Raw genomic sequence first — 22,648 nt, 5'->3', positions numbered from 1 at the left:
ATTGCAGTTTCTAAAAGTTACCAAACTGTCAAGGAACTCATTTTCAAATGTAACTTCTCCTGAAAACACTGATAACGATGACAGTAATATAACTGGCAACAATGACGATGAAGATCTTGATGAACAATTCAGATCCACAGAAGCGGACTCACCACTGTATCAACCGTCTACTAGCCAGCCAGCGTCAATGCAAACACCTGTGTACCAAAACCAGCCGTCGACGTCAAAGCAGACAGTGTCATCGCAACCATCTGTATCCGGAACCAAAAATAAAAAACAAACACTGACACTGTTTCAAGAATCTCTTCTCAAAAAGTTGAATAATGATGATAAGGATCCTAATCGATATTTTTTATTATCTTTTTTGCCGGAGATGTCCAAAATGACAGAGAAACAGAATTTCGAATTTCGCATGGAAGTTATGAAAGCATTAAATAAAGTCAAGTATCAAATTCCAGAACAGCACACACAATCAAACTGGCCTCATTTTTCATCACCCTTTTCCGATTCCCACAGCAACAGCAGTAATCAATACTACCCGACACCAGTAAATAGAGGATACACAACACAGGCCAATGAATATCACTCCAATGAAACAAATGAATATGATGAAACATAGAACACTGTGCAGCTTGTTTGTTAATCTTTATACTTAAGTAAAATAATAATTAAAATACTTTAAAACTTACTTGAGTGTTATTATTAATCTTTCCTCTGGGCTGATGGCTAGTCTCATATTTGTGTCCGATTTAGTAATAAAAGGTTTTATGTGATGTAATAATTCTTGAAAAACATGTAATGGCATATGGTAGTAGTTTTTAAACATATCTGGATTTGCACATACACGTTCATATAGTATATGGAACTGTCCCCATATCAGCCTCTCACTATTGAGTGGGTTTACCCAGCTTCTTTTTCTGGTATCATCTTCTGAATAAGTATCTTCTGAATATGCTTCATAAATACACAATATTTTCAATGGATCCATCGCACTTGACAACACAAACACCCTGTACCAACGCTCGGTAGTAACTGAATAAATTACGTCCGTCTGGCAGCTTAACAGAAATTCAGTTGAACGTAAAATAAGTTACCGAAAATACGCGACTCACAACTCATAAAATTACGCTCGTTTGGCTTCAGCCTAAGTGCCGAACTTACGCAGCAGAAGTTCAGTTGCGCAATTTTGTGTGTATGAACTTCGGTCGCGTATAATGTGTGTTCTTTAGAATACGTTGCCGCCGAATTTCAGCTGAACTTACGCCCGACTGAAGTTCGGCAGTACGCTATAACGCAACGTAATTTCGGCATAATGTGTCGCCAGTAATTCAAATAGCATTGCAGGCGTAATCTTGCCGAACTTCCGTCGCGTATTCTCGGCATAGTGTGTTTAGACACTTACAGCCTTTTTCATGCTCCAGGCATTGTCAGTCACAATAGTAACTATATTGTCAAAAATGTTCCATTCAGTTAAAATAGCTTGCAAAGCTTTTGCTATATTTAACGACGTATGCTGGTCGACAAGTTCAGATGTGGATATAACAAGCGATTGTAATTTTGAACTTTAAATGAAATGAGCAGTAACACTATATAACTCTTTTGACTATCTGAACTCCAAATGTCCGTTGTTAGTGCAATATATTCTACATCTTGTAATTTTTGTTTTATTTCAGAACTGCATATGTTCTATTTTTCTTCCAGCATTTGAGATAATGTTTTTCTTGATGGTAATAAATAATCAGGATTTGATTTTTTTGAATATTTTATAAAACCCCTTATTTTCAACAATTAGTTATTAGATCTAGTAAGGCTTCATCACATGCTTTTTGGTTTATTTTATAAGGAGCAGTTAAGCGCATCTGTCGCGCCCGCTTTGGAGGTGGCTGAAGAGGCTCAGGAACAGAATCGACGGTATTATTCTCCTCCCGATTCTCCGACACACAAACACTGGACAAAGGCATTGGCAAGTTAATTCTCGAAACCTCACGCTCACTACTTGCACATTCGTTTCTGGGTTTTGCACCAACGGTTTCACTATATTGAATTATATGGTTCACTAAAGTAGTAGTATTTTCACTTTATTTATACTCACAGGAGCATAACTTACAAACTACTTTAGTGGCTGTTTTCAGTTTTCGAAAAAAACTCAGACGCAACACTTCTTTTATTTCCAGGAGACATTTTAAACTTATTAAACAAAACAAACAACACTTAAAGTACTAAAACTGCAACAAAACAATAAACAACGAACAAAAACAAAGTAACAATAACAATAAGAAAAACGTAAGCAAAACAAAAATAAGCGAGCTGGCTATTTCAAAACTCATCAGTTTTGACTAACCGTCTGATAAGAAACCAATAACGAGAACGATTTCTTTCCCTCGCGGCTCCGAGTCGTACGTTCGGGTCGTCGGGCTGACTCGGTCGGGCTTGTTCGGAATCTTTCGGAACTCGCGACGCACCGCTCGCAGCGCACGCCAACTCGATTCGCCGCGCGCGTTCTCCGAGTCAACTCGGTTTGCAGATATTTTAACTCGGGCTGACTCGCTCACGGGAGTTAGATAACTCGAGTCGCCCATCACTAATTTATACCTTCGACTAGGGTTGCCAACCGTACTATAATATACATATATAGTATTGTACTATATTTCGGGTCTGCATACTATATACTGTTGAAAAAATATATAATACGTAAAAATACTATATGTATTTTATGTATTTTGTTTCGGATGGCACGTTAAACTGTAGGTCCCGGCTGTCAGTGAACATCCTTGGCAGTCGTTACGGGTAGTCAGAAGCCAGAAAGTCTGACACCAGTCTAACCAAGGGGTATCGGGTTGCCCGGGTTTCTGGGTTGAGGAGGTCAGATAGGCAGTCGCTTCTTGTAAAAGCACTGGTACTCAGCTGAATCCGGTGAGACTGGAAGCCGACCCCAACATGATTGGGAAAAGGCTCGGAGGATGATGATTTTCAACACCGAAAAAACTAACAACCAAATCCTTCATAAAAAAAAAAATAAGAACGCGCCTTTAAAGTAAGTACCTGATAGGCGATACCATGTATCCGAACGCTTCCGTAACGAACTTGTCAATGTCAAATTGACGTCAATTTTGACGTCGTCAAACGAACGACTGCTATACTTATATATCGGCAGAATTGTTTATAGTTGTTGTTATTTCATTTAAAAAGTTGAAATCCTAAATAAATTAAGTATGGAAAGTGGTAGTAGTGACGACGAAAGTGCGTCAAATTCTAGTGCGCCGCTAACGCCAATTAAAAAGCGAAAAATTACAAAAAGACTCCAAAAATTTTAACCGGAGTGGGAAAGAGAGTATGGCTGGATTACTGAAGATCCCCAAAATATTTATAATGCGAAATGTAAACATTGTAATCTGTCTGAATAATTTGGTTTTGAGAAGTTCAATGCAAAAGTGGAAAACATAGAAAAGCTTCTGACATTAAACTACACAAAAAACTGTAAGAATTTTCACTGTCCATGAAATATTTTTACTGACCCTAAGTTACTATGGACGTCTGACATTGTTCTTTGATACAGGAACCAAGAACCATCACCTTCCGTCCTCGTCGAGACAAAAGGCTAGAAGCTAATTACACAGAATATGGAATTTCAAACACTTATGAAGAAGCAATGAAAAGTCCTAATTCTCATCTGTGGAAGAAAGCTGTAGCTGAAGAGCTTCAGTCTTCCTCCGAGCCTTTTTTTCCCAAACTATGTTGGGGTCGGCTTTTAGTCTAAAAACTAAGTTTAAGTGTAGCTGAAGAGCTTCAGTCACATAAAAAAAATCAGACGTGGATACTAACCGATAAAAGTTAGAAGAAGCCTGTATCGTGTAAATGGGTGTTCTCTTTAAAGAAGAATAGAGATGGAAAAATAGTACAATAGAAAGCACGACTGTGTGCACGAGGGTTCACACAAGTCAAGGGCTTGGATTATAATGAGACTATTTCCCCCACAAGCAGGTACGATTCGATCTGGGTTCTGTAACAGAACATAAATTTAAAAAGTGATGTTGAATATCAACACTTTTCTCACTTAGTAGAAACTTTGAAACTGCAAAAACTTAATATTAACATGGATGACCTGTATGAAGAAGTTTCTTTATTAAAAGAGTTATATGCACAAGTTAATCATTCTAAAGATTTTTTGGAATTATCTACATCACAGAAGTGGCAAAAAAATTTTCAAAGTAGTAATGATTTCGTAAATATATATAAAATCGTGTCATTTCTGCTATCCATTCCTGCCACTTCAGCATTTACAGAGAGAGTTTTTTCTCTGATGAATGCTAAGTGGCGGGACGAACGAAACAGAGCGTCCCTAAATTTAATAAAAAACGAATTATTTATATACTTCAATCTAAACATAGATTGTAAAGATGCGGTTAAGACGTTCTTTGATAATAAATATTTGTTAGATGTTGCCAGAAGGAACAAAAAATATGTATGGAAAAAAAATAGCAATTTAAATAAATAATACTTTATTTTCAGATCTTGTACTTTATTTTTTTAACCTTGAAAAGTAAATATACTCTATTTGCTTTAAAAAAAGGTGGCAACCCTAGTTCTGTTGAGCATCGCTGCTAGAGACAAGCTTCACATTGAGCAGTTTTGCAGAGTCAAAAATTTGTCTTATTTGGTAAATTCATAATTGAATTAGTTGTACCTACCTACCAAACAATTGCTACCTACCAGAAAATACTACGCGCAGTGCTATTTCGTTTTGAATGCCATTCATAGATCCCAGCAAACTCGCGTCTAAGGTCAAGCCACGCCCCCTTCTGGCCAGCGATCCCTTTTCGAGCGGGTGCGCGCGTTTTTATTTTTAATTGTTTACGTTTTTACTGTCGCGATGGCTTATGAGTATGGCCGCCAAAAATTGTACTTTTGAGAAAAATATATTGTCCTTGTCATTAATTTATAACTTATGGATATTTTTACACAGAAGATATGGTAGATTTTAAATAATTTCAGGTTCGCGGTATTATATGTATTAATATAAATAGTTTCCACCCATTTAGAATGTATTAAACAAGCTCCATTTTATTTTTTATTAATATGTTTATTTTAGTTTCCATACACGAGTCGTGTGTCCTACCTAGACATTTTACACTTCGGAGTCACAAAATTGGGTACCTACAACTGTAATATATCCTGTAAAATCTTTTAATTTCTAAATTAATTGAGTAATTTACTGTATACTTTTAACTGCACCATTTTTTTTTGTTAAAATAATATCCATAGTAGTAAAATTCATTGCATGATGTATTTTCGTCAACTTATCACTTATTTAAATAAGCCTAGGGTAGATTATCAATTAAAATCGGTCTTAACTAGGCATAATTGTTTTAATAGCAAAACAAAACATAAAAACTTTTACTTCTACCACCGTATATTATCTCCATTATTGGAGATAGCATTTCCTCGTGTGATATGTTCTGACTAATATGGACAATATTATAATGCACTTAAACATCGCTCCCATACAAAATGAAGTGGTTCAAGTCCATAGGCTGTCCTATGCTATCAAGTGTCATATCTTCGTTCTCCGGTGGTTTACAAGGTTTTGGCCATAACAAAAAATTAAGCTTAGGGTATAAGCTATCATTTGATATGCGAATGGTTTTTATTGGATTTACCGGTTAGACTCACCAGAACGGCGGAATACGTACACCATACGTTGTAAATACTAGCTGCTAAATAATCTTTTTTTTTTTCAATAAACTTGGAAAATATGGGCACAGATACCTTCTGTGACTCGTTCTGACAATTATTGACACTAATAATGCACTTAAACATCCCTCCCATATGCACTGAGGTGGTTCAAGTCCATGGGCTATCCTATGCTATCAGGTGTTAGGGCTATATTTCACCGGGACACCATGGCGGCGCAACCAGTTGCGCCACCGTGGTGTCCGTAAGCTACCAAACTGGACACCATACAGACACCAGAGTCGCCACACCACACTGAGACAGTATCAAAATGGACGTTGAAGAGACAGCACTACTGCTGTATGTACGTAGGAGAAGAGAGTTCAAGAGAAAAAAGAAACAGTGGTGGGTTCATCCTTATTTAGCCGATCGCTGTAAGAAAGGACAATTCGTCAACATATACGTTATTATGTGAGGATGTCCGTGAGGTCCTTTGATGAGTTACTGACTTTGTGTGAAAATGATTTGTTAAAGCAAGACACAATATTAAGAAAATCAATCAGTCCTGAAGAAAAGTTGTTTGTAACATTAAGGTAAGTTAAATCAAACTATGAACATTTTTAAAGTAAGTTTTATTAAAAAATGTAGACTAACAAACAAGCATGAACGTTTAAGTGCTATATAGATCCATAAGTGGTTCTGAGTCCTGTGAATCATTTGTGTCGCTTGGAGAACTTGCATATGTCATTGTATTCATAGAATTATATGGGGAATTAGGACTACTTGTGATAGGTTCATTCTGATAATTCGTGTTTGTCCTATAACTTGGTCCAGGATATTCAGTAGCAATCACTTGCCGTTGCGTCGAATAACCAGGATGGTAGGTGTCATGACTCATCATCCTGCCACCTGGATTAATTTCTGGAGAATTCCGAAAAGACGGACCAGTATAATCAAACGTCCTGTTACCAGAAAAACCTGACGCATCGTTCAACAAAGTTAGCATCTTTATTTTGGTAGCCATTTTAATTTGAGGAGGTAGATTTTTTAATGTGCTCAACAATGAAAGCAAAAATAGCCGATCTTCGTCAACCTCAGCTGTCTCGCGTAGTCTCTGCTCTGTTGTCTCACGGCGTCTTTGCTCAATTGAATTATTTAATGCTTGAATAAAAGGATCATCGTCTACTGCTAGTTTACGTTTGTTTGTAACTTTTTTTGGTCGCTCGCCTACTTCAGTGCTCTCCGAATTTTTTTCTTCTTCACCTTCTTCTCTGATAGCTACTACTTTTTGTAGAAACTGTAACTGCTTAAAATATAAATATTCGCTTTTGCGGTTAGTGGCTCCAGACCCGGACTTAACATTTCTTTGGCGTTTGACTTCCCGCGCATAGCATGATCTGATGCTTTTCCACCTTTTTTGCAACACTAACCCTGGAAATAAAATTATAACACTTATTACTTTTTACGTATAAGGAAGTTCTGGAGTTGGCGCTAGATAGGCGTAAATGGAAGGAGCTGCACCGACAAGAGCTGGGCTCTTAAATTTAAGAAGAATTACTTTTTGTTAATTACAGGTACCTCGCAAGTGGATGTACGATGAGAGAATTGCATTACAGCTTTCGTCTAGGACAAACAACATTAAGCACAATAATAAAAGAAGTGTGTGCTGTGATTTGGGATAAGTTGCAAACATGTTTATCACTTCCGGCTACTGCAAATGACTGGATGAAAATAGCAGATGGTTTCGAAAAACATGCCAACTTTCCACACTGCATCGGTAGTATCGATGGAAAGCACATAAGACTGATTCAACCTGCTGATTCTGGTTCGATGTATTATAACTATAAACACTTTTTTTCATTGGTGCTGATGGCTGCATGTGACGCTAATTATAATTTCATTTATATAGACGTCGGTGCCTATGGGAAAAGTAGCGATTCAGCAATTTTCCAAGAAACTGAATTGTATAAGAAACTCATAAGTAATACTTTAAATATTCCAGAGCCCCTACAAATTTCAGAAAATAACCCAACGCTTTTCCCTTACGTATTTATAGGCGATGAAGCATTCGGGTTGAGCACAAATATTATGCGTCCATACGGAGGAAACAACCTCAGTGCCGAAAAGAAAATTTTTAACTACAGACTATCGAGAGCTCGCCGTTACATCGAGTGCACATTTGGCATCTTAACAAATAAATGGAGAATTTTCCACAGACCATTAAATGTCCACACAGAATTAGCAAAATCCATTGTGAGAACATGTTGTGTGTTACACAATTTTGTACGTTCTAGAGATGGATATTCATATGACGATACTCTGACAATAATGGGCTTTCAAACAACAACACAGCAAAATTTCAATAGAGGAGGGCGTGCTGCTACTACCACTCGAGATAATTTTACACATTATTTTGTAAACGAAAACCCACTTCCATGGCAAAATAATTATATTCATTAATAAATACATACACAACTTACAACGAGCTTTTGGCTTTCCATGTTACACCAGAAGCATCATGAACATTTATTGATTGACAAATTCATTCAGAAAAATAAATGTTGTTTACTTACCAAAGCTCTTTTTTTGTTCAACGGTTTGCTCCTGTTCTCCAAATAAATCTACAACTTCCTCCCAACATTCCTTTTTCAAATCTCTATCGGAATTATCTGACGAGGAATTATCCCAAATTGATGGTCTACTTTGAATTTCGATAATAAACCTTTCTGTATCGAAATTATCCATCGTATGCAGTTAACAAACTACTCAGATATTAAAATAAGCAGTTAAAAAATAAAACATAACTGTGACACGTGCTGCATGCAATGAGGTGGGAGCGTCACTGGCGGCCGGACTGGCGGCCGAGTGAGTGAGACACCATATCGCGCTATAGTAGTTAGTGGTGGCGCGACCAGCGTGGCGGCGTAACCAGTAACATTCTATGCACGCGTCCGAGTTGGTCGCGCCGCCAAATTGGTTGCGCAACTAAACGGATACCAGGTAAGTAACTCTCTATAGAGCTGTATACATTTTGCTGGCAGCGGCGACTGGTTGCGCCGCCATGGTGTCCCGGTGAAATATAGCCCTTATATCTTCGTTCTCCGGTGGTTTACAAGGTTGTGCCCATAACAAAAAATGAAGCTTAGGGTATAAGCTATCATTTGATATGCGAATGGTTTTTATTGGATTTACCGGTTAGACTCACCAGAACGGCGGAATACGTACACCATACGTTGTAAATACTACCTGCTAAATAATCTTTTTTTTTTTCAATAAACTTGGAAAATATGGGCACAGATACCTTCTGTGACTCGTTCTGACAATTATTGACAATAATAATGCACTTAAACATCCCTCCCATACGCACTGAGGTGGTTCAAGTCCATGGGCTGTCCTATGTTATCAGGTGTTATATCTTCGTTCTCCGGTGGTTTACAAGGTTGTGCCCATAACAAAAAATGAAGCTTAGGGTATAAGCTATCATTTGATATGCGAATGGTTTTCATTGGATATACCGGCCAATTTTACCCATCATCCGTACAGAAATTTAACATAGAACTTAATATTATAAAAAAACATATTTACAACATTAAACATCAGTATAACCAATACACATCGTGCATAAAAACCTTGAAAAACATTGAAGTTGCTGTTCATATAGATTTTAGCGAAAATTACACATGCAAACTTGCAACAGAAGTGCAATCTATGCACTTTGGTGCATCTAAACCACAAATAACAATTCATACTGGTATCTTGTATACCAGTGGAACCAAGCCACAAGCATTTGCTTTTTTATCACCAAGCAATGAACATGGTCCAGAGGCCATATGGGCCCATCTTAACCATATTAGAAAGGAATTTCCAACTGTGTCCGCTGTTCATTTTTTTTCTGATGCCCTACTAGCCAATACAAACAAAAGAAGAATTTTTATATATTTTCAAAACATACAAAATTGTTAGGATTCCCTAACTCCACGTGGAATTTCAGTGAGTCTTCTCATGGAAAGGGAGCCGCTGATGGAGTTGGTGGCGCGTTAAAACGCAGACTCGATGGTTATGTGTCACAGGGCATAGATATACGAAATGCCCAAACAGCATTTAAAATCCTTACACAATATCAGAAATTCTAACGCCTGTACCACAGACAATGATTCTTCATCAAATTGCTAACACAGAGATAGCAGATGTCATTAAATTCAGATGTTTGAGCTGCTTTTGTAGTGATGTCTTGTTCCCAAAAGGTCATTGTGAATGTTTAGATGTCAAAAACCACCAACTTATACCAAACAAAGAATCTGAAAAAGACAGTGATACAATAAATAATCGTGATCGGAATAAAGCAAAAGAGAATGATAAAAAAGGAAAATATCAGAATTAAGTGAAATATCTGATTCAGAGCAAGAAGAGAAAGAAAACAGGAATGACATTGAGAAGATTGGCAGGACTGGTAACGACACAAAAAAAAGTAACCCTATTATCAGAAGTGAGGTACAAACCGGAAAATCGTGCCTTCTGTATCAAACGTTTTCATAATGGTAAACCGAATCTCATAAATATTGACATGTGTGATACATTAAATTTATCATATAAAAAAAATATAGATATATATCATAATCCGACTCCATCCACGTCGACCATGTCAGAACTAAATGAGAAACAAAATATTACACTCAAAAAGACAAGATTTCGTGAGACGCAAAATATCGCTGATTCTAGTGGAAGCTCCACAGAAAACGATGATGATTTTTCTGTTCATGACACCTCAGATGACGAACAGTTTATACCCGATTCTGACTCTATTATAACTCGTGAAACAGTTGAAGAAGAAACAGGAAATAATCACAATATTCAAGAAGAGACTGATATAAACAAGATAACTGACAAAGAGTGTGATTCCCCAAACACCAAAGATGATAATATAAGTGTAGGTGATAGTGTATTAGTGAGGTATTTTATAAGACAATCTTGGAAATATTATGTTGGTTTTATAGAAAGGGTAGAAGTTGATGTTACTGTAGGTTATTCTGTGCTGTTTTTAAAAACAATTTATAAACCAACACTAAAATTTGTACCTACAAAAAAAGATCGTGATATTGTTCCCGAATTAAGTGTGGTAAAAAGAATAGAGCATCAGATCAAATATATTTTCTATAATCTGTGAACGTAATTTATTGTCTTTCGTAACTAATTATTAATCTATGTCATGTCTAATTAATGTCGAACGTACATTTTTATGCCGCCTACGTTCCACTTGTGGAAGTTTGGAAGAACTGTTGGGGGTGTTGGACGAATGAGTGGAGGCGGCATTACACGTACAGTCTGTCACGGATTGAGTTTTATTTGGTAAAAATTAGGTAGATTTAAGATTGATTAGTGTAATTCTTATGTAATTCTTAAAGTTACGAGAAAACAAGAAAAGACTTCCCAAAAATGTTGATATTGTTATAAAAGGTTAGTCTTTTTGACTTATATCCGCCATATTCAAATATAAGTTAATTAGAACGATACGAAGTCAAATTTAATTTAATGATAACTTTTTAAAATATTTTTCTAATATTATTTTTTTTATGCTAAGCGTTTACGCGGAATGGCTTTATACAAACTTTTATTGATCTTGAAAACGAATTACCTAAACACTTTTAATAAAACTTGGTATAGGTACAAATTAGCAGGTTATATAGATCTAAATACCAGTTATATAATTTATTTTCAAAAAAGTGTTTTAAAAAGATCTTACAGTCAATTTCAGTTTTCTATGCAAACGGAAAATTCCATAGTTTCATAATATACATATTTCTTAAATGTGTTTATTTTAGATTTAGATCTTTAAGTATAACTTGCGTATCGAATTTTATAACAATCGGTTTATCTAGGAAGATATGGTTTTACTTTCGAATGATTATATAGATAGATATTACAATTTTTTTTTACGAAAGCCATGCGGCGAAACAAAGACTTTTATTCTTTTTTTTCTTACCTACCATTTTTATGGTAAACAAAGAAGAAAATATTTGATTTGTTATTGTTTTTTTATAGAAGACTGTTTCTTAGTTGTTTTTTTACTACATACATATAATAATAACTCGTACTTGGATCTCGTACTTCAGATCAGTTACGTAAGTACCTATAAGGTGTATGGTTCTATTCTATTAATTTGAAATAGATGTACATAAAACATTTTTATTTGAAAAATAAAACTTTCTTTAATATATATTTTGTTTTATTGAGTTTAAATCTAATTTTATCAAATTAATTAATTTACAGTAAAATTAACAAAAAACCCAAAAAAAAAACAAATTCTAACATTGTGTCTAATGTACACTAGGCTTAATAAAATCACGCGTGTTAGAGCCCCCGCACACTGGCCACTTAGTGGCGGCCACGCTTCAGCCACTAGTGGCCGCCACAACCTGCGGACGCGTTTCTTCATACATTTTATATAGAATCGGCGCACACTGAGCGCTTGAGTGGCCGCGTCCGAGCCACAAGCTGCGAGAGTCGAGCGCGCTCGCTACTTGTGGCTGCGTTTTGTCGTTCGACTCGTGCGCATACACGGCCACAGTTGCCGGCTTCTTCCCACCCCTGCGCGCCGCTCCCCAATCCCGTCTCCCGGGTCTAGTCTTGTTGTAAGCTGCGTACTGAATGCACGTGCATGATGTCCACGGATCCGATTCCTCATTTTGATGTAGACGCTTTTATTTCCGATGTCGAAGAGCGACCCGCTATTTGGGATTTAAAGTCAGATTTGTATAGCGACAGGGGTAAGAAAACTGAAGCTTGGGAGGAATTGTGCCTAAAATTTATTCCAAATTTTAGTGAAAAAAATGTAGCGGAAAAACAAAGCAGGTAAGTTTTGGACAATTTTATTTTACATTATTATTATATATTTATTATATTTTATTATTTTGCCAAGGTACAGCTCCCTCGTTGCTAATAAAATAATCTTTCAATATATCTCTGGTGTTTAATGAACGACGAGATTGCACGTGGGCGTTATCGATATCGTGAAGTCCTGGTACAGTCAATGTATGATGGAAATTAAATCCATCTCTCTGACGAACAAAGTTGTGTAGTATACAACAGGCCTTCACGATGTCTTCGGCGAAATCTATTGACACATTCAATGGTCGATGTAGTATTCTCCACTTATTCACTAATATCCCAAAGGCACACTCGATATGACGCCTGGCTCGAGAAAGCCTATAGTTGAAAATTCTTTTTTCAATATTCAAGTGTTTTCCTGAATAAGGTCTCAACATGTGTTCTGCAAGACCAAAAGCTTCATCACCAACAAAACAGTAGTTTACAGGACCAGAACTACTAGAAATTGCTTTTGGTGCAGGTAAATTCAGGGATTGGTCTTCCAATTTTTTGAATAATTTCGATTCTTTGTAGATAGTCGAATCTGAAGCTTTCCCATAAGAGCCGACATCAATAAATGTGAACTTATAATTCACGTCACAGATAGCTAGAAGTACGATGGAAAAATAGTGTTTATAATTATAATATAAGGATCCGCTATCTTGAGGCTTAATAATCCTTATATGTTTTCCATCAATTGCACCACAGCAATTTGGAAAGTTAGCATATTCTTCAAACCCCTTAGCTATTTTACTCCACATCTCTTCAGTTGGTTGTGGTACGCAGATATCTTGAAGTGATGCATAGATCAATTTACATGTTTCTTTTACAATCAATCTCGCAGTTGACGCACCACATCGATATACTAATTCAAAATCACCAAATGAACAACCAGTAGCAAGGTACCTGCAACAAAAAGAACAGATTAGAAACCTTTGATTATGTTATTTTTATGTTTCAGCATCCCAGTTGCAGCGAAAATGGAAAAGCCTTCGTGACTGTTTCAAAGAGAACACTCTAAACAAATGAGCGTTAAAAGTGGATCTGCATCATCGAGTCGCAAGCCGTATATATATTATCAACAACTATCTTTTTTAAAAAACTTGGCTGACACACGACGTGATCCCAGCCCATTACCGAACGAGGTACACGATGCGACTGAGAGAAAAAGGCCAAAAAAGAACAAGACAAATAATGAAGACATTCAAGCAGAAACTGATATACTTGTTAGTATTTCAGAACAATTACAATCTCGTCATTCTAACAAGCATGAAGAAGACGCTGACCATAACTTTGCTTTGTCCTTGGTCCCGCACTTTAAACAAATACCCAATGAATTTAAATTGGATGCTCAAACCGATGTATTGATGGTACTAAAAAAATATAAACAGTATATGCGAACATCACAGAATCAACAACATGGATATTTCACATCATCATTTCAGGAACCACGCTCATACCATACTATGCAACCATCTACTTCGGGTTATCAACCGACTCCGCGTCCATCTGCTTTGGGATATCAATCGGCTTCGCGTCCACCTTCTATGGGATATCAATCAAATTTTGAGCATGACTTTTCCGTTAGCTCGCCATCTGCATCTGATAATACTATGAATTCTGTTTTGTCAGATGATATAAATGAACATCTTTTTGACAACTGACTATGTAAAAGTAAATGTGTATTTGTTATAAAAACTGTATATCTGCGATATGTAACTTGATTTAGTTTGCGATTTTTCAATTCTCATTAATAAATAATTTCTATTTCAATTTGGCTTTTTTAATTGTTTGTTTTACGTTCTAGAATCCACGTGAGTCGCAAACTAATAGAAGCAAAATGATACGAATGAATGATACTTACCTTAAAGTTATAGCCAGCCTTTCTGTTGGAGAGATGCTTTTCTCATGCGTGTATCTTGATGTTTGAGGTCATCGTGCAAAACGCTAAGTAATTCATTGAATGAGTTCACGCTCATTCTAAAATACTTGAAGAACTTATCTGGATAACATTTTAACTCTTCGAACAGCAATTTGTGCTGTCCATTTTTATTGCGTGATGTCAGAATTGGATGTACCCAGTGACGCCGATGAATTGGTCGTCGATGGTTCTGAATTCGGCGCCGTTTTCTACGTTTTAGAATAATAAGCAACAATAGCGAAATCAAGAGTGCGTCCATTCTTGGGCAACACACGTCTACCTCTGTCGAGATACTTGCAGCTAGTGTCTGACGCAAGTGGCAGCCACTGGTGGCTTGATGCGGCCACTAGTGGCTGCCACTGGTGGCGGCGTGTAGTGGTCTAGCCGAACTACTGGTGGTCGCGTTTAGTGGCGGCGACTGGTGGCCGTAATGTGCGAGGGCTCTTACTTTCATTCACGTATGTTACAGTGTTACATTTTCACGACTGTTATTGTACAATTTTTGGCGGCCATACTCTTATCAATTTACATCTCGGGAGTATACGGCGATGATACGAGCATACTTTTTGTGTGGTGAAAACGCGAGCGAAGAACGGCGTATTCGCAGGATCTGTACGACGATGCCGTGGACTACTTAGAAGAAGATCCCCGGCGAAGTACAAATGACGCAGCTCGCCATTTTAACATCAGCCAGTCCTGTGCATGGAAAATATAATTAGTTCGTATGAATATCATCCATACCACTACAGAAAAGGTCAAGAATTGACCACTGTGGATTACGAACAAACGATGACATTGTGCAGATGGATACTCGACAACACAGAAGCAAATATCCTCTTCTCAGATGAGTGCATGTTTACGCGTGTCGAATTGTTCAATCAACACAATGAACACTGGTGGTCAATACGCAATGCAATGTTAACCAGGGAGGACTCTTTCCAACACAGGTTTTCCATTAACGTCGGGGCAGGTATTCTGAACGACAACATTGTTGGCCCGTATTTCATAGAAGGGCGCCTTACTGGCGAAAGTTATTTAACTTTGCTGCGGAATATGGTGTCTTCAATGCTGGATGAGATTCCATTAGCCAATTTAAGAGATATCTGGTTCCAGCAAGACGGCGCGCCTCCGCACTACCACAGCACTGTGCGTGAGTACTTAACTGAGCAGTTCGGGAGTCGGTGGATCGGTCGAGGCGGCCCCGTGGCTAGGGTTGCCACCCGTACTTTATTATAAAATATTGTACTTTATTTCAAGTAATTGTACTTTATACTTTATGAAAACAATAAAGTACACGAAAATACTCTTTTTAAATAATTTCTGAACGCAACCTAACCTCAATTATCATAATGTCTACAATGTCAGTATTATTGTCATTGTCACAGTTGTTTTGCGCGAAGCCGTTTAATACGATAAATGTTAAAGATTTGAGTTATCGTAAATAATGGATAGGGTAAAGGCGGGATAGATGCCGCAGTGGGATAGATGCCCCATTTTTTAAAAACCTAACTTCCCATCTTCGCCATTAAGAAACAACCTTTTAACTAGAAGCCACAAGCACCCCGCACCTAAATTAGCCACGCGCCATCGAGGGGTGAGGTCGCGTTTCGCTCGTGTGTGAATTCATCTCCGCGGCGAACTTACAGCGAGCGTAAAATTTTTAAAGGTGAGTATTTGCTGTTGTATAACTTTATAAGTAGATATTAATTCCATCAATTTTTTTATTACGTATGTATATTGTTTCATAAAGTATACATTTTGATGTAAATAGTTGCTCTATTGTATTTATTTATTTAAAAAAATACTAGGGCATCTAACTCTGTCAAAAAGGATAGTTGCCCTGATTTTTTACGGTATAGGTGCCCCTAGGGGCATCTATCCCTCCATATACCACGTGTACCCTGAATGTATTATAAGTGCTTTGAATATATATTTTTTATATTTTTCATGTGTTTATGTATAGGTATTTACACTTTTTATTGATTACGAATGATTTACTGTTCAAACAGTGAAGATGAAGACAATTCACTTAAGAACAAAGTTAAGGAATAGAAAACTAAAGATTTGCCGGGGAAGAAGACTAAAAGAGATGGACAGGATGAGCCTAAAGATACAAATAAAAATAACTGCATATAATGCTTTGAAAACTATGAACAAACAAAGTCTAAATCCGACTGGATTCAATGTGTAATGTGTCAGTGCTGGTTACATGAAACCTGTATACGTTTTAGAATTTTTCGTAGAAAACTTAAAGCACTGTCCGGTTAAATATTATGATGCTAAGTATTGTTTTATTTTAGTTTTTAAGAAAGAATGATTTTTATGATTTTGCATGTTGAAACTAAATAATTAATATTTTATAATAAGGGTTTAAAATATGAAAGCATTATTTTTGTTGAACAAATACTTTTAGAATTTTATTGTGTTAATTTTAATTAATCTGATAATGAATATAAAGACATTTAAAAAACTGCAAAATACTTTTCATTTCAAATAAATTAAAGTCAAAATATATATAAATATTATTGATATAATATGCTTAAACAGTATGAAGGGCATCTATCCCGCACCGTAGGCATCTATCCTTGCTAGTATTTTCAAGGTGGGGCAACTATCCATAGGGGTAGGCATCTATCCCCAAAAATTGAGGTCTACAAAAAGCTAAAATCTGCAAAACGTGTAGTATATAGGTCCAAAAAGACAAATCACAAATAAACATAAAGGATTAAACTATTTACATTCATAGGTGTTATTAATGTAGAACCAATATTTATTAAATTATAAGCATATTTGAAAAAGTGGGGCATCTACCCTAATAATACTTGTAACGAGACGGCAAAGCCATAGTACGTATGCGACTGCCAGCGCCACCTACCATGATTGTGGAGAATCTGCGAGCACCACACAGCGCCTACGCTTCACGCACACAGCGCCACCGATGCCTACACTTGACGTACACGGGTCAATCCGCGGAAATTCATTTATGACAAATATATGATAATAATAAATAAAATATCATATCTGCATTGTTAATTTACTTTAAATGACATTTCTTACATATTTTTACTTAAGGCTCCGCGCTCTTTAATAATTTACCACCTTTATCTAATCTATTATTTCATTTAACACGCACCAAACGTCAATCACCATTTACGGAAAAAAGACAAGTATTAAACTTCCTTATTTATTTATCAAAAAATGTCAATGTAGTTTCCGTTTTTTTCCTCGTATTTCGAAAGAACACATTATCTTAAGTAATATAATAAACCATCAAGTGATTTAACAACAAATAACATATAATAAAAAATAATATAAATTTTGTCACAGAAATTCGTCAACACCATTCCGGCATCGTCAAAGTTGTATTTCTCGAACGTTCTTACTACCTACCGTGATCGAGAACCCACGCCCACCTTCCCTCAGTCCCCTCAGTCTCACGCAGTGAAGCGGAGCGCACGTCAATTTTACCGCTCAAATTTTTCGACTAACAGTAGTTTGTGAACAGTGTGTCAGTTATTTATGTCATCACCACTTCCACAGGAAATCAGGTAAGCACCAATACTAGGTCTTTTTTAAATATGCATATTTGTGTGTTTTAGGTACTTAAACATAAAAATGGTTGATTGTGCTCTTTGCAGTGATATGTTTAGGTACAAAAATCGTAAGGAGACTTAAACGTCATAACCATCGTCATCATTACCCTTTCTTCCGTGTTAACGGTAATGATAATATGTGAATGGTAATTACATAATTTGTGTTAATAAGTCCCATTTAATATGTTCGCTTTCAAATAATATAGTTACTTTATTATACAAGTCTTTAAGGCCACCCCCACATTATACGCGCGCGTTCCATGGGCTTGTGAGAGACGCGGGGGCCGCGTGCGCGACGCGAGCGCGCTGCGTAAGCGTCGCTTGTTGTCGCCGTGTGTACAGCGTTACGCGTCACTCAAATCGCGTTCTTACCCGATTTCTTCGCCCGCTGACTTGACTGAAGGGGGTTAAACGCTAAGGTGAGCGTCGCGTGCTCGCTGCACACGTCGCAAGGCAGCAAAACGCGACGCTCACGATGCGCGATCGTGTCGCACTCTTCACATGCCCCAGCTTGCGTGGGGGCAGCACGCCTAATGTGGGGTCAGCCTTTAACCTGCTTATGTGGATCAGGCATGCATGCGTACTGCCAGCAACGTGAAAATTGCATGCGTTGCATGCGGGCGGCAACAAGCATGGCAGCCTAGTATGTCTATTTATTTTCAGTGAACATGTAAATATTAATGTACACTTTGCTTATTATTTTAGTTAAATCATGGACAGGAAAAAGAGTTCCAAGGAAAATAAGCGGTTAGAGAAGCAAAAGATTGCCAGAAGAATAAGATACGCTGAAATTAAGGCAGATCCAGTTCTCTACGAGCTAGGAAAAAAGAAGGTATCAGAAAAGAAAAGACCAAAAGAAAATTAAAAGCGTGAATCAATTATCACCTCGTGATCAACGAGAAAAGAGGAAGAAATGGTGCGAAGCGTCAAAAAAATACAGAGAAAATAAGAAAAAAGAGTCTAAAAAACAAACAGTCCCTGAGGTAAGTGTTCTTATTGATATAACTATAGAAGAAACTGAAGACAGCAAAGAAAAAGAAGCAATGTCTGAAGATCCCTTAAAATTAAATCAATCTCCTCAAGCTGATGTAAAAATTCGAAGAATTCGATACATAGAACAGAAGAAAAGAAAGTACCTTATGACAATAATTAAGAAACTTAAAGAGGAGAACAATCAGTTAAAAGTAAAGCTTAATAAGTGTGTGAGAAAGAAGCAAAATAAAGAAAAAAATAAGATAGAGTCAACCGAAAAAGTCAAAAGAGTGATAAATAAAGAAAAGTCTAAAGAAGATAGTCGAATTCGACAGTTGGTATGAAAAGTGCGCAACTTTTATCTCGACGACTTAAACAGCTCAATCGGAGCAGGAAAAAAAGAGTATATAACAAGATTGAAAATGCAAAAGCAAAAACGGTATATGACAACGACACAAAAAGTATTGCATGAGAAATTTATGTCTAAACATAAAATCAAAGTGAGTTATAGCTTCTTTTGCAAACATAGACCTTTTTGGGTGTTGGCTCCTAAGAGTGCCCAAAGGGACACATGCAAGTGCATCATTCATGAAAACATAGACCTAATGATAAAAGCATTGAAAATATCTTCTATAATAGACGAACCAGACTGCGATGCATTAATAAAGAATATGTGTTGTTCTATATACGAAGAGAAATGTCTGAGACGAGAGTGCCAATACTGTAAAGATAAGCTTGTACAATTCAAGGAATTTTCGGATAATCATCATATTACTTATTGTAAATGGATACGTGCGAGAGAAACTGTTAAAACAAGAAAAGGCCTAAAAGTTATAACAGTCATGAAAAAAGAAGAGGTAAAAGCCACGCCAAGAGAATTAATTAATGTTTTGATTGCAAGTCTACCAGCATTTTTTAAACATATTTACAAAATCCATAATCAATATATGTATAAGCCTGAAGAAATTAAAGGATTCAACGCCTGTTAACTGTGCTGTAATTCACGCAGACTTCTCTGAAAACTATGGATTAAAATTTAATAAAGAAGTACAATCCATGCATTTTGGTGGAAGTCGAAAAGAAATTAGCCTTCACACTGCAATAATCTACAGTTTTGATTTTGCAACTAGTTCAGCAAGACCAAAATCTATTTGTACAACGAGTTCTTGTTTGAGACATGACGCTCCAGCTGTTTGGGCACACTTTGTTCCTTTGATACAAAAAACCATCACCGATAACCTATTTATAGACACGTTACATATCCAAACAGATTCACCGACTTCCCAATATCGCAATAAATACATATTTCATATGATAACACAAATACACAAAGAATTCGCACAAATAAATACAATAACATGGAACTATACTGAAACTGGTCACGGCAAGGGTGCTGCCGATGGTGTCGGGGGAACAATAAAAAGGACAGTTGATTCCTGCGTTAACCATGGTATTGATGTAGGCAGCTATGACAAGTTTATGCAGGTGTGCCGAGAAAATATAAAAAATATTACTCTAATTGATGTACCTGAAGATAAAATCATTGATAAAGAAAATAAAATGCCAAAGAATTTGCTACCATTTAGGGGAACTCTAGAAGTCCATCAAGTTTTGTGGAAAAAGGGACTCTCTATGTTAACATTACGCAATGCAAGCTGCTTTGAATGTGACTGCGGAATCATATGCGCCCATGGGAAACACCTTGGATTTTTGGACATACCACAAAGTTTGAGCTCGTCTCCTATTACTGATACTGATAAAGTGACACCTCTCATAGCTACAAAGCGTTATTATGGTAATGAAGTATTTGCAAATATTACTAACACTATGCAGAGGTCCACACCGATTGAAGCTAATGTACCTATCAATAGTTGCTAGACCTTCTAATATAAAGATTTTACAAAATAAAAGAATTATAATGACAGAATAATGAAAAGTATTGTAAGAAGTAGAAAGTGTCAGTATTTCGATCTCATTTATATAAATTGGTTGTCGAGGAATAGTTGATTTCAATTTGCATTTTTTAAGCTACTTTTAATTTTTTTTATTTAACAATGTCGGATTATTCATATTGTCATCAATAAAAGAAATACTTGTCTGTTACGATGATTCCTAGGGCCATCCACCTTGGTCCAGCGTAGGCTTTCGATGAACGTATGCGCAGCGCCGCGACGCGAGCACCGCCGTCGCCGCGTAGTCGCAGCGTTAATGCAACGGTAAATGAATACCTTACATTAGCGTTCAATTGACTGACAGAGGAAACGCCGCATTGTCGCGGCTTCTGGCAGTCAGAAGCCGTAACTACGTGATACCTGCGCCGAATTGTCGCGTTTCTGGCTGCGTATACGTTTATCGAACGCCTACGCTGGACAAACAATAGTGTGAAGGGGGTCTAATTTGTTTTGTAATGAAACATAATTCTTATTAACTATATTAATTACGAACTAAGTACGAATTACTTAATTTCCAAAGAAGAAAAATGTTTTGTTAGAATTTTTTTAAGTTATCTTTATATATTCGATCGGGTATAATTGTCAATCGTAAATTTTTGATATTTTTTATGATTATATTATAGTGATTCGAAACGGAAGATGTGTTATTTAGTCTTTTTCATCATTCCCATTATCATATTGTCATTCTCGTAAAAGAAAAGTCATTAGCCGCGTACCCACCTAGCGCACAGGCTCGCGCGGCAGCCTCGCGAGCCAAATGCCTCGGCTGGTGTGGACGTGCCTCGGCCTGCCTCGGGCGCGCGTTTGCTCGACCGAGCACGGCTCGGCCCCGAGCCATCTGTTGTCGGTAAACTTGACGCGCTCAAAGGTGCCTCAGTGAGCGCTGTGCGTTAGGTGGGGACGGATGTGTTTTGGCTCGCGCGCGAAGCTGCTTCAAGTTTTGTCTCTTGCCGTGTTTGTCTTCTGTTATTTTGATATCATGGGCAGTCAGGAGGAGTCCATTCGCTTAATACAACTGTACAGCACGTACAATGCGCTTTGGGACCCCAAAGATCCAAAATATTTAAACAAAAATCAGCGGGAAGACAGTTGGCGGCAAATATCTGCTCAAATTAATATGCCTGTCAAGGAAGTGAAAAACAAAATGGTGTCCTTGTGTGGTTCTTATCGTCGAGAGAAAAGCAGGGAGAAAAAAAGTCGTATAACAGGTTCAGGTATGCATTTTTATACTTAAAAATATGAACTTACAAATTATTTGATAAAATAATTACTTGTTATATACTACTAGCTTTTGCCCGCGACTTCGTTCGCGTGGAATAGTGACTGAATTGATTGAAATAAAATTTATTCCGGACATACAGCGCCATCTATTGGTCAAGAATCGGCACTCTTGACCAATAGATGGCGCTGTATGTCCGGAATAAATTTTATTTTATTTTTGTAATAAAAACTATCCTATGTCCTTTCTCAAGTTCCAAACTATGTCTGTACCAAATTTCACACAAATCGGTTCAGTAGTTTAGGCGTGAAGCAAAGACAGACAGACAGAGTTACTTTCGCATTTATAATATTAGTTTGGAAGTTTGGATTTAAATTTAAGGAAATGTATTTATACAATTAAAATATTTTAAATTTTGGAAATATAAATTTTATTTTTGTTCTGTTTCAAGCGCTGC

The 22,648-nt window shown here is 36.9% G+C and overlaps 2 long non-coding RNA genes across 2 annotated transcripts; both read left to right on the top strand.

Moving 5' to 3' along the window:
- Positions 1–3,012: 3,012 nt before the first annotated feature.
- On the top strand, positions 3,013–4,437 carry LOC135118229 (uncharacterized). The gene is made up of 2 exons (XR_010277446.1): positions 3,013–3,477; positions 3,557–4,437. It is a non-coding gene; the product is annotated as an uncharacterized LOC135118229 (long non-coding RNA).
- Positions 4,438–17,015: 12,578 nt separating this feature from the next.
- Positions 17,016–18,879, top strand: LOC126053577 (uncharacterized). Its single transcript, XR_010277422.1, has 2 exons — positions 17,016–18,003; positions 18,754–18,879. It is a non-coding gene; the product is annotated as an uncharacterized LOC126053577 (long non-coding RNA).
- The last annotated feature ends 3,769 nt before the right edge of the window (positions 18,880–22,648 follow it).

This window comes from Helicoverpa armigera, chromosome 19 (assembly GCF_030705265.1).
Source record: "Helicoverpa armigera isolate CAAS_96S chromosome 19, ASM3070526v1, whole genome shotgun sequence".
Classification (NCBI taxonomy): Eukaryota; Metazoa; Arthropoda; class Insecta; order Lepidoptera; family Noctuidae; genus Helicoverpa; species Helicoverpa armigera.
This window is presented reverse-complemented; position numbering and strand designations above follow the sequence as displayed.